General features: G+C 39.2%; 1 protein-coding gene across 4 annotated transcripts in view; it reads left to right on the top strand.

The window, feature by feature from the left end:
- Positions 1 to 16,353, top strand: part of HMCN1 (hemicentin 1) — a 482,162-nt gene that overhangs the window by 128,653 nt on the left and 337,156 nt on the right. The gene's annotated exons all lie outside the window — the stretch shown is intronic.

Below are 16,353 nucleotides of genomic sequence, written 5' to 3'. Positions count from 1 at the left end.
TATGTATATTTGGTCTTTGTCCCCATTTCTGGTCTAGAGCTCCTAAAACCCTTGGAATTTCCAGAGTCATAAAGGTTTCTTTTGTTATGTTAATGAGGCCGCTTTTGATGATTGCCAGGAGACCCAACCATGTGATTAGAGGGTTGGAACTTTCCCTCTCACCCTTGATCTCTGGGAAGGGGAGAGGGGCTGGAGTTTGAATTCATTACCAGGTGCCAATAATTTAATTAGTCATGACTATGTAATGGAAGCCTCCATAAAAACCAAGAAGTAGGTCTTTGGCGAGCTTCTGGAGATGCGAGGGGTGGGGGGTGGCAAGCTCTGAGAGCATGAAAGCTCTGTGCCCTTTGCCCCATATAGTGGATCATGCATCTCTTCCATCCGGCTGTTCCGGAGTTACATCCTTTTGTAATAAAACTGGTAATCTAGTGAGTAAACGGGTTTCCTGAATTTTTTTGAGTTGCTTTAGCAAATTAATTGAACCCAAAGAGGAGGTCGTGGGAACTTCTGAGTGAGTTGGTCAGGAGCACACGAAATAACCTGGGATGAGAAATTGGGGTGAGAGGGGCCAGTCTTGTAGGACTGAACCCTAAACCTGTGAAATCTGATGCTTTCTCCAGTAGATAAGCATCAGAATTGAGTTGAATTGAGTTGAATTCTCAGGCGTCCTGCTGGTATCTGAGAATCGCTTGTTGGAAATGTGAGGAAGCTCCCTTCTCCTCAAAGTGAATTTGGGTGCTCAGAACGTAAAAGAACATGTTTTCAGTTCTCTCGGGTGTATCCCTAGGAGTGGAATTGCTGGTCACAGTAACTCTATGTTCAATCGTGAGAAACGCTGCCAGACCATTTGTTTCCAAAGCAGCCGCACCATTTTGCCCTCCCACCAGCAGTGCACGAGGGCTCTGATTTCTTCGCATCCTCATCAACACTGGTTCGTTATTGAACTCGTTGATTCATACGTGTTAATTTTTGCTGTGCTTTTTATGACCCTCAAAGCGCATTTCTGCCTTCCTCAAAACACAACTTTGGGGGGAGCCGATGGCCTCTCCTTCATCACTCAGTCTTCTTTTTCTCCTCCATAAGGCAAGTGGTACCAGAAACAGAGGACAGAAAACAGGGTAGTGCGCTTTAATGAATCCCTTCAGGTAAAGAAACGTTCTCTTCTTCTCTGTTACAGTTGTGTCTCCACTTTTTTCCTCAAGATGTCTTATGTCAGTGTGCATTCATTCATTCATTCATTCACTCACCTGTCACGTTTCAGGCGTTGCTTCCGACTCTGTGGCTACTAAAGGGAATAAAACAGACAAAAGCTTCTGTACTCATTCTATTGGCTGGGGGCACAGACAATACAGAAAACAATTAAGATGCATATGCTATGTTTGTAGGTGATATTCGCTCTGGAGAATATAAAAAGTGGAAAAGGGGTGTGAGGAGTTTGAGGTGGGCTGAGAGTGTTGAAATTTTAAATACTGTGATTAGGAAAGCCCCCGGTCAAAAAGGTCATATTTTAACAAAGACTTTAGGGAGACAAGGGAAGGAGGAATGAGTATATTGAGAAAAGACCTTGGCAGGCAGAGGGACAGTAAACAAAATGCTCTTGAACATGGCAGGATGCTTCTGCTTGTTCAAGGACACATGAAAGACCAACGTGTCCGGAGTGCAGTGAGCAACGGGGAGGAGTTGAGAAGTGGGGTGAGAAGGGCGAGGGAGCCATGCCACGGCAGGGCTCGTCGGGCGCTTTGACTGGCTTTTCTCTAAGTGGGATGGGGAGCCATTTTACAGTTCCGAACAGAGAGGTGACATGATCTGACTTACGCGTGCGCATCATCATTCTGGGTGTTGTTTGAGAATAGCCAAAGCGGAAAAGGGCAGAAACGGGGAGGATAGGAGACTATTGCATCATTCAGGCAGAAGAGGATAGTATATCTTGGGTGAAATCGGTAGCCTCAGAAGTTTTGAGAGAAGATTTAATGACGGACTGGATGGGATGTATGAGAGAAAAAAGAAGACAAGGCAGATTCTGAGAATTTGGCTTCAGTGACTAGAAGTATAATATAGCCATGTACTGAAAGGAGGAAGAGTGAGCAAGAAACAGATTTGAGAAAGAGTGGGAGGATGAGGTTTCTATTTTTGGATATGTTTAAGTTCAAGATGCCTTTTGGATGCGAAGTGGAGATATTAAGAAGGCAGTTGGATGTATAAAATTAGGGTTCAAAGTTAGGGGTCAGGGTCAAAGATATAAATTTGACCCAAAGGCATATTGATGGTATTTAGGGCTGTGAGGCTAAAAGTGCCTGTAAAGAGATACAACATAGCAAAGACTTGATTCATTTGGAGAAATATCAGCATTATATATCTCCGTGTTTAAGAGCTTCATAGTAATGAAACCAGCGAGCCCTCAGTGACTTTGTGTGGTTCTGCAGGCCCTACACCGTGTTAAGAAAACACCACTCCAGGTCTTTTATGTAAAGAGTCTCTTAGAAGATTTTCCTGAGCAATAGCAAAATTACCTGGAACCATAATGAATAGAAAAAACTTTATAAGGAAAATATTGCACATTGGGACCTTGGAAACCTATAGAAATGTAATATATAAACTGAACTTTGAATGGAAATGTGTTCCGTTTCAAGAGGTATAGGACAAAGAGCCAAGAGCTTATTAGTCTCCTTTTGCCTCTAGCACATCCTGTGTGAAGAAGGGTTTCCGTGAGGAAAAAGATTCGTCTTTTAAGTCCGAGAGAAAGCCAACTAAAGGAAATGAACCAGAATTTAAGAGTGAGAGATTTGGGTGGGACAACGTGAACATCGTTTCCTAGGCTGATAGAGCGTTTAAGCCCGAGGGAGCGGCTCCTGTGTCACTGGATATTTTTGGGGGATATGTAGAGATGTTTCGCTACGCACGACGAAAACTCTCTCCCAAACTCCAAGGACCGCATTTTGATAAATCGGATATGTTAAATGTGTTAGGGATGTTTCTAGTTAACGGAATCCTCTTTGACTCCCACAGAATGAAGGTTGGTCATTCATTCCTTCATTCATTTATTCAGGCTGAGGAATAACCTTCAATTGATTGTTGGTAAATCAGAATTTGGTTTGCTTATGGTGTGTCTCTGGTCAAACAAACTGTGACCATTCTTGATGGTCTTTATAACTCTGCTTACCTGCCTTTCGGCACGACTAGACATTAAGCTCTTTGGACAGGACCTATTTATCTTACAGGCCTGGCACAAGTAGACACTCAAGAAATGTTTCCTGAATGAATGAATGCTGGAAACAAGGACCAATGATTTCTCTGGGTATTTTAATCTTGCCTTTTATTTTATCAAATAGTAGAGCATTAATACAGTAAGACTAAAAAATTAATTAGGAAAATAATATCTACTTGACGACTTATCTATTAATCAACCTACAGGCAAAGGACAAACCAGTTCAAACGTAGTACCATTCTAATACTTGCAATGTTTGAGAAGCACATATTCATTGCTACACTGTCCCCTTGAGTCCCTAGACCGCTGCTTCATAACTGGGAAACCAGCAAGAGAATTCCGAAATCCAAAGATAAGCCATTATATTCACTGATTCATTCATTCACTGATAGAATTTCCACTATTTGTCAAAGACTATGCTAAGTGATTTTAATTCAAAGATAATGAGGCATAGCTTATAAGAAGTTGACAGTCTATGGGGTGAAGGGCAAGAGAAATGACAATATTATATGTCATGATACATTTTATAGTGGAAAGAAGCATGGGCATGCGTGAGCCCAGAGCAGTGCCTCTGATTCCGGATTCCAGAGGGCGATGGTCAGCAAAGACTTTCTGGAAGAAACATGGCCTGGCTAAAACCTGGAGAAAGTGCATGGGCAAAAGCAGTTTAAGCAAAATATTAAGGAGTTTGGATTTCATTCTGAAAGCTACCAGGAGCCTGGGAGGGTTATAAGTGAGGAGTGACGTGACTGGGTTTCCATCTTAGATTTCTGTTTCTCCAGTGGACGAGAGCAAGGAGGTCCTGAGAGCTGAGAGATGAGATCTGAGGCCATTCAGGTGGGGAGATATTGAGGTGACTTGGCCATAGTAAGAAGGGTGTAGACTTCTAAGAAAGTTCAATGAACTTGGCCCTTAGAACATGGAAAACAGGAATATGATTGCTCTCTGTAGGTTAAAGTGTGAAATTGGCAAATAACGGAAAAGATATGTAAAGTTAGCTTTAAGTGATACCATTACTCTCAGGCCAGTAGTCTTGATGTAAGCTCCCTATACATTTTGTCCAAAATAAAATATCAACAAAACATACGGGGGGATGAGCAATGAAAAAGAGAGTCATAGAAATAGACTTTCTCATTGTATAACCAAGTTATTTTTTCAAATTGAGGTATAATTGATGTATAACATTATATTAGTTTTAGATGTTGAATGTAATGATTCGATATTAATATATATTGTGAAATGGTCACCACAATACATGTTACACAATTTTTTTTCTTGTGATGAGAACTTTAAAGATTTACTCCCCTAATGGCTTTCAAATGTGCAGCACAGTATTGACTATGGTCACCATGCTGTACATTATATCCCCATGACTTACCTATTTTTTAACCAGAAGTTTGTACCTTTTGACTCCCTTAACCCCTTTTTCCCACCCTCTGCTCCCTACCTCTGGCAATCACCAATTATAAATGTTCTCTGTATCTGTGAGCTCGGTTATTTTTCTCTTAGATTCCACATATATGTGAGATCATAGAGTATTGTCTTCATCCTTTTTATTTCTTGTCTTGTTGATAATAGCCATTCTAACAGGTGTGAAGTGATATTTCCTCATGGTTTTGATTTGCATTTCCTTGATGCTTAGTGATGTTGAGCACATTTTCATATACCGGTGGGCCAACTATATGTCTTCTTTGGAAAGATGTCTGTTCAGATCTTCTGCCTATATTTTATTTGAATTATTATTATTTTCCCAACGTCTATCTAGGGTTCAGAGTATTAGTTTGTTCTATACTTAAATAACCAGTCCACCCATAAGCAACATTCCATCTCTGGTGATAGACTGTTTATCTTTGTAAATATGTAATGATGTCATTACATATTTGGATCTTACTATTAACTCTTCTTGTTTTGGTTGCATGCTCACCAAAGAGTCTCCTGATGATTTAACCTCATGAACTTTCCTTATGGGGAGAAAATATTCTGGTCAGACTCTCAACATACATCAGATTTACCAGACAGTTATATTCCTCATTGGTAACTCATGTTTTGGCACACCAGTTTTATACATCAGTCTCTATTGTTTAAAATATTCTGACAGTGTCAAGTTAAAGTTCCTGAGTTTATAAGTCTGAGAGCCAGACCTTGGTCGATGGTGAATTTGTTAAAGTAAATGTCTCTCTATGTGGATGTGTTTGGGTGGCCTGTCTTCAGGTATCACCCCCTCAGCTTTCCCAACTGTCAGTGTTTGTGTGAATAGTGCCAGTTAGCTGTTCTGTCCACTTGAAACTTAGAAAGATGACAGCTGAAGCGATTGGAATGAATGAGATCATCCAAGGAGAGTGTGTAGCCTGAGAGAAGAAGGAAGGCAGGGCAGAACCATGGAGAACACAAATATTTAAAAGCCAGTCAGAAGGGAAGTTTACAAAGTATTCTGGAAGGGAGAGTCCAGGTCAACAGGAAGAGAAACAAGAAGAGCAGTGTTTGGAAATCTAAAAAATTGTTCCATTTAACTTTGTTCATTTACAAGGCTACCGAAAATAAAGGCTAAATAGGCTAACATGGACAGTCGCATGGAAGTTGTGAAGCCAAGAGGCTGAAGGGATGGGTAAGAAAATTGTGGTTAAAAGCATAGGCTCAAAAAAAAAAAAAAAAAAAAAAAAAAAAAACAAGCACAGGCTCTGGGAGGCTGGTGCTAGGGTTGGAAGCCTGGCTCCACCAGTTACTCGTCACATGACTTTGACATTTTCGTGCTTCAGTTTTGGTAGTTGGGGATGATATTGCCTACTCTATAAAGCTGACGTGAGGATTGAAATGAGAGATGTCCAAAACTGAGCACAATCCCTCACAGTAAATTCTCAATAACGTTAGTTATTGGAACTTAGGCTTGAGAAAGAACATTTTAAGATGGGAGAGAGGAGAGAATGTTTAAGTACTGCTTGAAAAGCATCAATAGAGTAGAAGAGATGGAAAATGCCAAAGAGAAAATATATAATTTATGAAACCAGGAAGCAAGAGGAGATGGGATGCAGAGTAGAAGGATTGGTTGTTGACAAGAGACCTTCGATTGTGGAAGGAGAAAGGTGGACCATAGATAGGTATAGTCATGGACAAGGTGGTGAGGATACAAGATGTTGAATGGCTCCTTGTCTAATGGACTCATTTTTTCTCAAAGAAGCATAAAGGAGAGTCATTTGACGAGAGGAGGAAAGTGGTAGAAGGTTAAGTGAGGAGTTTTAGATGAGCAATGGCAGTTTGGAGGTAGAATGTGACTACAGACACATAGGTGGTTTCCCAGGATGATTAGTGGTTCAGAAGGTGAATTTGTAATCCTTGAGCACTGCCTCACTACGTGATTTTCTCCAGCATCTCTAAGCAGCCAGGGCATCACTGCTGTAGTTGACCACTGGTTAGATCCAGGACTGGGATTTTGTTGAGTGGCTGTGACTAAAGAAATAAATAGGCTATGGTTGAGAAGAATATTTATGAGAGACAGAATGAAACGACAGGTCATAGGGTCAAATCTGCTTGTATTGGACTCACAAGAGTTGAGGATTTTCGTGTGATGGACACAGTAACAGGAAGTTGAGATTATTGGTAAGCACAGCCAGACGACTGATGATAGAATTTAGCTTAAAATTGTGAGAAAGACAGTGAGTCAGGCACTAAATTTTTATTTAATAAGAATTATTGGGAAGTCTCCAGGTGGCAGTTGTCAATGATGAAGAGGGTTAGAGGGTGTGCTAGGTGGTGTGCACCTCAAAATGGCAGGCGATTTCTCTGAAGGTAAAAAAATGATGGACAGGGAGTGGATAAAACGTCCACCCCAACCTCTTGACCCCAGTGTACCTGGAATGTTGGAGAATGAGCAGACCCCACTGGGGAAGGTGGTAGAGGAGGCGGTGCCATCAGTGGAGAATCCTGCTAAAGTGGGAGATAATTGGAGTTTCTGTCGGAAGATCGTTTGGGAGGCCACAGGATTTACTAGGGCATTGGCTGGCAAAAGAATGAGTCAGGAGAGAGGAAGCGGAGAGAATAAGAGTAAGAAAGAGGAGTGTGGGGCAGTGATCACAGTCGATGATGCTATAAAGCAGAGTGGGATATGCTGGTTGCACAGTGTGAGGCTTGGGTGTAAGTTTAAGGTACCATCAGGCCCCGGGAGAGTCGGAGTCTGACGAAGTCAGCCGTTGGCAACACTATCTGAGGGAAGCTGGCTGGCAGGGACCCCAGAGAGACACCTCACATGTCTTACTGTCACAAGCTTCGTAACATAATTTTATTTCTAGGAATAACAGCTACCATTTTATTTTTTGAGTCATTACTGTGGACCAGACACTGAACCAGATACATTCATGCTTTATATCATTTGAGTCACAAAAACTCTTTTAAGTGGTGGATGTCATCTTTATTTTACACATGAAGCAACTGAGGCTTATATTATACAAACTCTCACAAAATGTACAATATTTCCTGAAAAAGAATAGCTTTCTACAAGTTATTATTATTATATTTTTGCCCCTTTGGTTTTGCGAAACGTGTAAGATGGAGGAGACATGCCTTGGAAGGCGTGGCGAAGGGACCTCCATGTTAGTTTGGGAGGGCTTCCGTAACCAAGTACCACAAACTGGGTGGCTAAAAGGGCAAATTTATTCTCTCAACGTTCTGGAAGCTACAAGTCTGAGATCAAGATGTTGGCAGTTCCTTCTTAAGTCCGCGAGGGAGACTATTCCAGCCCTCTCTCCTAGCTCCTGGTGGCTTGCTGGCCATCTCTGATGCTCCTTGGCTTGTAGATGTATCAGTCTCTGCCTTCACGTCCACAGTGGCCTCTCTGTATATGGTGTCAGATTTCCTTTTTTTGAAATAAAGACACCAGTCATATCAGCCTACCCTCCTCCAGTATGACTTCATCTTAACTAACTACATCTGCAACAAATAAGGTCACATTCCAACGTCCCAGGGGATAGGACTTTAACGTATGGATTTGGGGTTGACATAATTCAACCCACACTGAGACCACTCAGTAATTACCATTTAAAAAAGAAAACTCTATCCCTTTTACTAGAGAGACTCAATCTGTTCTATAAATTGCTAATAAAAATTTTTACATCAGGGAGTATCAATGGACTCCAAGCTCTAATCTCTTTTTTGGATAGGAACAGGGTCCTTAGTGGGAATTATGGAGAGAGGCATTAATATATTTGGAATTCTATTTAAGTCCCTGGAATAATTTGAATTTTTTAAAACTACAAATTTTATTTCTAAAGCATGTAATACTTTAGAGCATTTACTCTTAAAACATTTAATAAAGCTTTATTTGATTTTTTTTGGAGATGTTGAGGTATTTAATTTTGAAATGGGGAAAATTACATAGGAGCTAAGAATTCTGGGAATTAGGTGTGGGTTCCAAAATATTTTAAGTTTGTATACCTCTGGGTTTCTTTTCTTGGAAACTTCAAACACACTAATTGGAGCAATTTTTACATTAGCACCAAATCTGAGAGCTTACCTTTAAGCACGATTTTATAGCAGGTGGGAGGAATTCCTTGAAGTTCTCAGGCTGGAAGGCTTTCTGATTGCCACGGAAAATGCTTCAGGGAGACTCTTAGATGTTCTTGTCAAGTTCTGACAGCGGAGGCCGGTTAAGTGAGACGGATGGGTGATAGGAAGGACATAAACGCGTGAGCTGGATCTTGGTCTTTAATTTTTAATTTTTTTTTTTTATCAAGTGGAAAGGTGAGAAAAAATGTTATTTCATTAAGCAGGAGAGAATAAAATGCTAAGAAGATGCTGTACTATCTGGAATATCAATTTGAGATTCAAAGTGAAATCTGTCGTGCTTTGTGTTTAGTTCGTTGAGTCCACTTCAAAGCCCTCTGCCAGAGCGCACAAAAAGCCTCATTGCTATTGTTTCACGTTCCCCGGAGGGTCTTTCCTGCTCTTCTTAGGTGAACGTGTTCACCACCCCCTGGGTCAGATGGCCTTGAAGTTTCCTCAGCCGCGCCCAGTGTTGGAATGTCTCCTCGTGTGCCAGACATTTACTCTTCTGCAATTAAAAAGGTTTTTTCAAAACTTCACCTCTTCCGAGGAATTTTCCTGGAGTGTTGGAAAGGCGTCCTTCAATATTGAGATCCCCTTTTATCTTTATTGTACTTTTTATTATTTGATTTGTGCCTTTGATAATTTCACTCTTTTTTCCTTTCTACATTATAACAGAAATTAACAGTTGTTTGATTTATCTCAACAAAGTAAAATTCGGTAGAGTTAGCATGGCATATAGCTTTTGAGTGAGTGGATCCTAATAACAAATGGATCAATGTTTGATCATTAGTCACTAAGTCCTCAAAGTCTTAGTTTTCTTAACATTAAAGTGAGGATAATAATCATACTTCCTTTGTAGTGTTGGGAGAATTAGAGGAGTAAAAGCACGTAAAATGATTGCTACAAAGCCTGGCACAAAGTAAGGACTCAAGAGGATTCTGTAAGTGAATCCTTGACATCAAGTCAAAGAACCTTAGTCTTGGCTATGTAACTGGGCAGGTCACTCGACCTCTTAAAGCCTCAGTTTCCTTCTTTCTAAAGTAAGGATATAAAAAAATAAAAATAAAATAAAGTAAAATAGAGATATAATTGGTAGTGTGATGGTAAATGGTAAACCACTGGCTCTGGAGCCGGGGGTGGGGACAGGTCCTTATATGTAGCATTTGGCAATTTCCATGGTATACGTACTTCTCACTGCCGATTTTAATCTACCAGTATGAAACCACTGGATGTGGTGCTCAACACAGATATGGACGACTGTCCGCCACCGTCCCACAAAGGGGGAGATTTATGTTTAAATGGGACAATATTTGCAAAGGGACTTAGTGTAATAGGCGTTCGCTAGTGTTTAATTTTGCTTGGAAAATTAAGTCTATTTGATGAATAGACTTAGTGAGGGTAGAATTAGTTTTATGATGGAGAAATTTGACTGAGCATTTTCTCCTCCATGGCAGTTTGAGAAGTTTTCACAGTAAATCCCAGAGAGGCTGGGCGGGCAACGCGGATGCAGAAGCGGACCGGGAGCAACCACCTCGGTCTTAAACGTCCCGTGGGGCACCTAAGAGGAACCTCACCTTCATCAGCGCCCCTCCGGCCCTGTTCGTGGCCTCTCCGGGGTTCCTCCTCTCAGTAAAGGTGCGACCACCGTCTCACAGTTGTTCAGCCATACTTCGGAGGTCACCTTGGACTCATTGCTTTCGTTCACACCGCGTATCCCATCTCTGCGAATTCTTTTGGCTCTCCCTTCAAGATTTTAATTCGACCACTACTCACTCCCTCTACCTCTGTTCCTTTAGCCCAAGCCACTTTAACTGGTCTTCCCGCTACTCTCCCCAGAGCTTCCAGAAGATCCTTTTACAATGAAAGGGAGATCACGTTATTCCCAGCTCCCCTTCCTGACCTCCTTGTTCACTTCACCTTTAGCATGTTGTGCTCTTTATCGATTCTTACAAGCCCGGCACACACCCTCTCCAGAGCCATTGCTCTCGCTGTTCCCTTTTGCTCCCCATCCTTGCTTATATCATTAATTCATATGGCTCTTGGCTCAAAGTCACCTCTTCAAGAGAATCTTCCCTGGCCACAGTTTAACATAACTTCTCACATACATGACTCTGTCCTCTTGACCTGCTTTATTTCTCTTCCTATAGAGTTAGCACTACTTGAAATGGAGATGATGTGAATCCATTTATTGAAACTCTATATCTTCTACTCAATATAAACTCCATGACGGTACAGACTTAATTTCATGGCTCTATTCCCCACACCCTCACATAGAAGGGTCCCTGATGTGGAAGACACTCAATAAATAGAGATTGAATGGGAGGAGGAATTTTTGTAAATGTTCTATATGTACTTGAAAATAGTCTTCTAATTGTTGAGTGCCAAGTTCTATATATGTCCCTAACATCAAGCTTGTGAATTATATTATTCAAATATTCTATTTCATTATTAGTTATTGCCTAATCGATCCATTGGTTTTTGAATAAATATTAAAATTTCCCATTTTGATTGTTGGTTTGTTAATTCTCCTTGTAAATCTAGTCAATTTTTGCTTTAAGGGCATGTTAGGTACATACTGGCTTAGGATTGATTTATGTGCCTAATGAATTTTTATTTTATCTTTAAATATATAGCAGTCACATCCTCTTGATGATCTCCTACAGTCGAGATTCTTTTTGGTCTTTTTTTGAGAATATATTTAATTAGGTATAGCATTCTGTACCTAACTTAGCACATTGAAGATATTATTTTATTGTTTTCTGACTTTTGCCTTTGATGAGAAGAAGTCTTCCGTCAGTTTAATTGTCATTCCTTTTTAGATAAGCTGTCTTTTTTTATTATTTTAAGATGATCTCTTTTGCCTTCCCGTTCCTGAAGATCCTTATTTAGCATCTCAGCATGGATTTGATTTTATTTTTCCTGCTGGGAACCCGATTTGCCTCCCCAACCTGAAAACTTAAGTTTGTAGTCAATTCTGGATAATTCATATCTTTCAAATTTTTCCTCTTTCCATTCGGTAATGTACTCTCCAAAAAAAAAAAAAAAAATTCCAGTAAGTGTATTTTAGATCTCCTCATTCTATTCTTCAAGACTCTTTATCTTTCTTTCATATTTTCCTTTTTTTTTTTTCTCGAAAGGAGTTTTGGTGCATTTTCAGCGATTTCCTTAAATCTTCATGTCATTCTCTTCGGCTCTAATCCACTCTCATGTCATCCATTGAGTTTTCAAGTTCAATAACCATGGTTTCCCCTTCCCTTTCCCCCCCAGAATTTCATTTGGTTCTTTTTCAGTTCTACCTATTTTGTGTAGCATGCTCTTCAGTATCATAGTCTCTTTAATATTGTGTCTTCTCTGCCTTTTAGAGTGGTGCAAATTCTCCCAGCTATTGCGTCTGCCAAATCTCCCTCACAGTGCTTTGTTTTCTTGTGTGGTTGCTAAATGTTCACTGTGACTGTGCCTTCAGCAGGGGGTCTAGTGTACCCCAGATTGTGCTCTACTGGTGTTTCTGTAGAGAGGTCTTGCATTTGCTTTTGTTGGGGGTCCTAAAATTAGCTTGTGAGTTAATTATTTTTGGCTTTAAATTCCTACACCATACGGTAAGTACAACTCCTACTAACCCTTATGTGTTTCTGGCTTAGTGTTTCAGTTTCTCTCAGGAGATTTATGTCCCACATTTGAGACCTGGATTGATGGCAAGCTTTCTTGCCAATTTTCTGGGTTAGTGTGAGGAATTTTTCCTGATCCCCATTTCACTGGTAGGGCTTGGCTTTAAACAGGATACCGTCGTAGTTTTCTGATCCCAAAAGGCTGGTAACATGAAAACTGTACTCATATGGACATTAAAATCTTAGCAGCCAAAACCTGTATTAGGACCCAACACCCTCTCCTGCTGCTTTGGTGACAACTGGTTTACTTCTGGTTTGAATTCCATTTTCATTTCAGACAGTTGGGAGATTACTCTTTATTTTGCTATCAGTTAAGCTTGGCTGTTGTGTAAAAAGGAAATTTAAGTTTTACCCAGCATTTCTGTTTTGTAGGAATGTCTTCCATGCAGCTTAGTCTGCCACGTTACTAAAAGGTCACTTCTCTTAATCTTCACACTTTTACTTGCCTCTATATTCTTTGCCCATGCCCAAAATTCTCCCATTTATTTCTTTATGGTAGTATATCTGCCTACAAATGAAACTCTAGGCCCAGGTGATTTCTCAGGAGAGCTATACCAAGTATTCAAGGAAAAATAATCACGATTTTACAGAACTACCTTCTGGCAATAGAAGAAAAGGAAACACTTTTCATGAGGCTAACATAATAACCCTTTTACCGAATATCTCACAAGGATAATACAAGAAAGAAAAATTGTAGGTCAACTTCCCCCATAAATCTAGATACAAATAATCCAAATGAAAATTAACAAATCAATTCAGCAATATGTAAAAAGGAACATATGTAATGACCAGGTTATTTTTATCCCAAGAGTAAAAAAAAAAAAAAAAAGAAACTAGAAAATAAATCATTGTAATTTATCATTAGTAGATAAAAGGAGAAAAATCATATGATCATCTTGGCAGATACATTTGATATAATTATATATCCATTCATTATCAAAAAAACCCAAATAACTCTTAGAAAACTAGGACCATATAGTAACTTTAATCTAAAAAAACTTCAAAAACTCTAATCATCGTATTTGGTGATTAAACTAAAAATTTTCCCGTTGAAATTACCATCAAGATAAAGATGACATAAAGAAAGTTTAACTCCAGTGCATCTATATCGACGACTCATTTTTCATTTCCAATATTACTTACTCGTGGCTTCTTCTCATGATCTGTTGAGACCAATTTGTCTATTTCAAGGAAACAGCCCCTGGTGTTTTGATCATCTCTTAATTTTTTATTTTCTATTTTTATTAATTTCTGGCCCTATTTTAAATATTTCTTAGCTCCTGCTCTCCTTAGTTTTGTTCGGTTGTCCCTTTTTATCCGTATTATTTATAATGTGGCTACATAAGTCTTTTAACTTTAATTCATACATTTATTTTCATGAGTACTTCAGTTGTATCTCAGAGATTTTGATCTGTTGTATTCATGTTGTCATTCAATTCTAAATACTTTGTCATTTCTTTTTCTTTTCTTTTTTCTTTTTTCTTTTTTTTAGGCGAAGCGATCTTTGGTTGACCTCACAGATCGCAAGGACTTTGTCCTCTTAAGATCCCTTATTTTTATTTTTATTTTTTATTTTTTGATATTTTACACCTACAGCACCTGGTCTTCCTAGGTGGTCTTCCATCCAAGTACTAACCAGACCCGACCCTGCTTAGCTTTCGAGATTGTGATTTCTACTTTAACCATCTGTTATTTAAGTGTGTGGTTTCTGTTTCCAAATAGGTTTTTTTTTTCTTAAAAAAAAAAAATGTTGAGACTATTTTTTTGTAAATTAGTTTGGCTGTGCTACTTACTAGCTCTGTGAACTTGGGTGTAACCTCTCTATAGTCAATGTCTTCATTTGTAAAATGCTTACTTGGTGCATTTATCCATTTTGTTATTACATGATAGCATCCTTCTTAATCCAGGACCTCTACTTTACCTAGGTGCCTTTGTGGAGGTTAGAAAAACCTGGGTCAGACAGCTTGGCCTGTGGCCAGCTGAGGAGCTTCTTCAGGATGGCTTAGAGATGTGTAGGCCAGACCTTGTCATCTTACATGTATTTGGCCAGCATCACGGCCAAATCTCGTCTGGAAGGCTGTCTTTCACTGGTTTTCCACTGGAGGGTGCTGCTAAGCTTCAGGGGACAGTGCCAGGGTAAGGCTCTAGGGTAAGAAAGTAACTCATCCTTAGCCGCTGCTTGGACGTCCTGTAAGAGGGAAATCTAGAGTGAAAACCCTCAGGTCTCACCTCATCAGCTGGCTGAGATCACGGCTGCTCTAAAAACTACACCTGGATTTCAGGAGTGGGCAGGCCAGAGCAGCCATGCCTGATGAAAATCAGAGGAGATGGGAACCCCATTATTCCCTGGGCTGATGGGGTTCGAAGGACATAGGAATGGGAGTGAAGGGGCCATCCATGAATGGAGCAAAAGGATGGGCTCTTCTAGAATATCAAATCCATACGCTGGACAGAAAACTAATGAAGGTTTGGAAGTGGATATCACTAGAGAGTGTGATTGGATTTGGGAGGTGGAGATTGGAGAGATACTTTAAGCCAAAATTTTTACTGGGTATCCGTGGTGAAGTTCTGGAAGAAGAGACAGTTCCTAAAGGCGGGAGCCAGTTCAGTCTCCTGCTGTTCCCCTCGAAACATTTAAATTAAAAATAAAAATAAAAATAAAAAAATAAAAATAAAAAAAAATAAAAATAAAAATAAAAATTTATTTATTTATTTATTCATTTATTAATCTATTCATCTATTCATTTATTAATCTATTCATTTATTCATTTATTCATCTATTTATTTATTAATCTATTCATTTATTCATCTATTTATTTATTCATCTATTAATCTATTCATTTATTTATTAATCTATTCATTTATTCATGTATTTATTCATCTATTCATTTATTAATCTATTCATTTATTCATTTATTAATCTATGTATTTATTCATTTATTAAACTATTCATTATTCATCTATTCATTTATTAATCTATTCATTTATTCATCTTTTTTTTTTCGTTTTTAATTTTCATAGCTGTTCTGCTTTTGAAGCCAGAGGGTTATAATTTCCATGCTTGATGAGATTTGTGATTTAACAAATTCTTTCATTGTCTTTCTTCTCTTCCTCATTTTTCTTTTTTTCTTTTTCCTTTTCCACTTATTTGTTTTCCTCCTTCCTTTTCCTCCTTTTTCTGGCTAACTCAAATGTTAGCCAGAACTTTTAGGCATCTTATATAGTTTTTTTTTTAATACTTATAACACTTCACTTCTGCCATTGTATAGATGAATATCAGAGAGGTTAGAGACCTGTCCAGGACCTCTACAGGTGATACCAGTGAGAATCAAACCCAGGGATTCCTGTGTCTGAAGTCCTAACTGCAGATTAACTCAACAGAGCTATTAGGACCTCTACAGGTGATACCAGTTACTAGGACCTCTACAGGTGATACCAGTGAGAATCAAACCCAGGGATTCCTGTATCTGAAGTCCTAACTGCAGATTAACTCAACAGAGCTACTAGGACCAGTGAGATTTATATCTTGGAAACACCTGTGACTGTCGTTCTTTCCCCTTATTTCCTTTTCGCCATATGCGCTCATGCTCACCGTTTTAATCAAAGCAGTAACGTGAGTGCACTGTCCCTACTGATGTGGCGGGATCGGTTCTGTGGCTCTTGGATTTTGGACCTGTAGGGATAGATGACAGTTCCCTAAAATAGAAGACTGAACTCATGGTTTGGAGGCAGAGTCATTGTCTGACAATAATTCACTTATTCATTGATTCATTAAATGTTTATTGAGCGCCTCTTCTATGCCTTATACAGACAGTACTTGGTGCTCAGAATGCAACAATTAATGAGCCAGATAAGATCCTTTCCAATATAGAGTTATAATATTTGGAGGGTCATGTTAAGAAAGTAAGAATTATAACATAGTAATAGTATAATACATCATATAATACG

This window comes from Rousettus aegyptiacus, unplaced genomic scaffold (genome assembly GCF_014176215.1).
Source record: "Rousettus aegyptiacus isolate mRouAeg1 unplaced genomic scaffold, mRouAeg1.p scaffold_m13_p_17, whole genome shotgun sequence".
NCBI lineage: Eukaryota > Metazoa > Chordata > Mammalia > Chiroptera > Pteropodidae > Rousettus > Rousettus aegyptiacus.
This window is presented reverse-complemented; position numbering and strand designations above follow the sequence as displayed.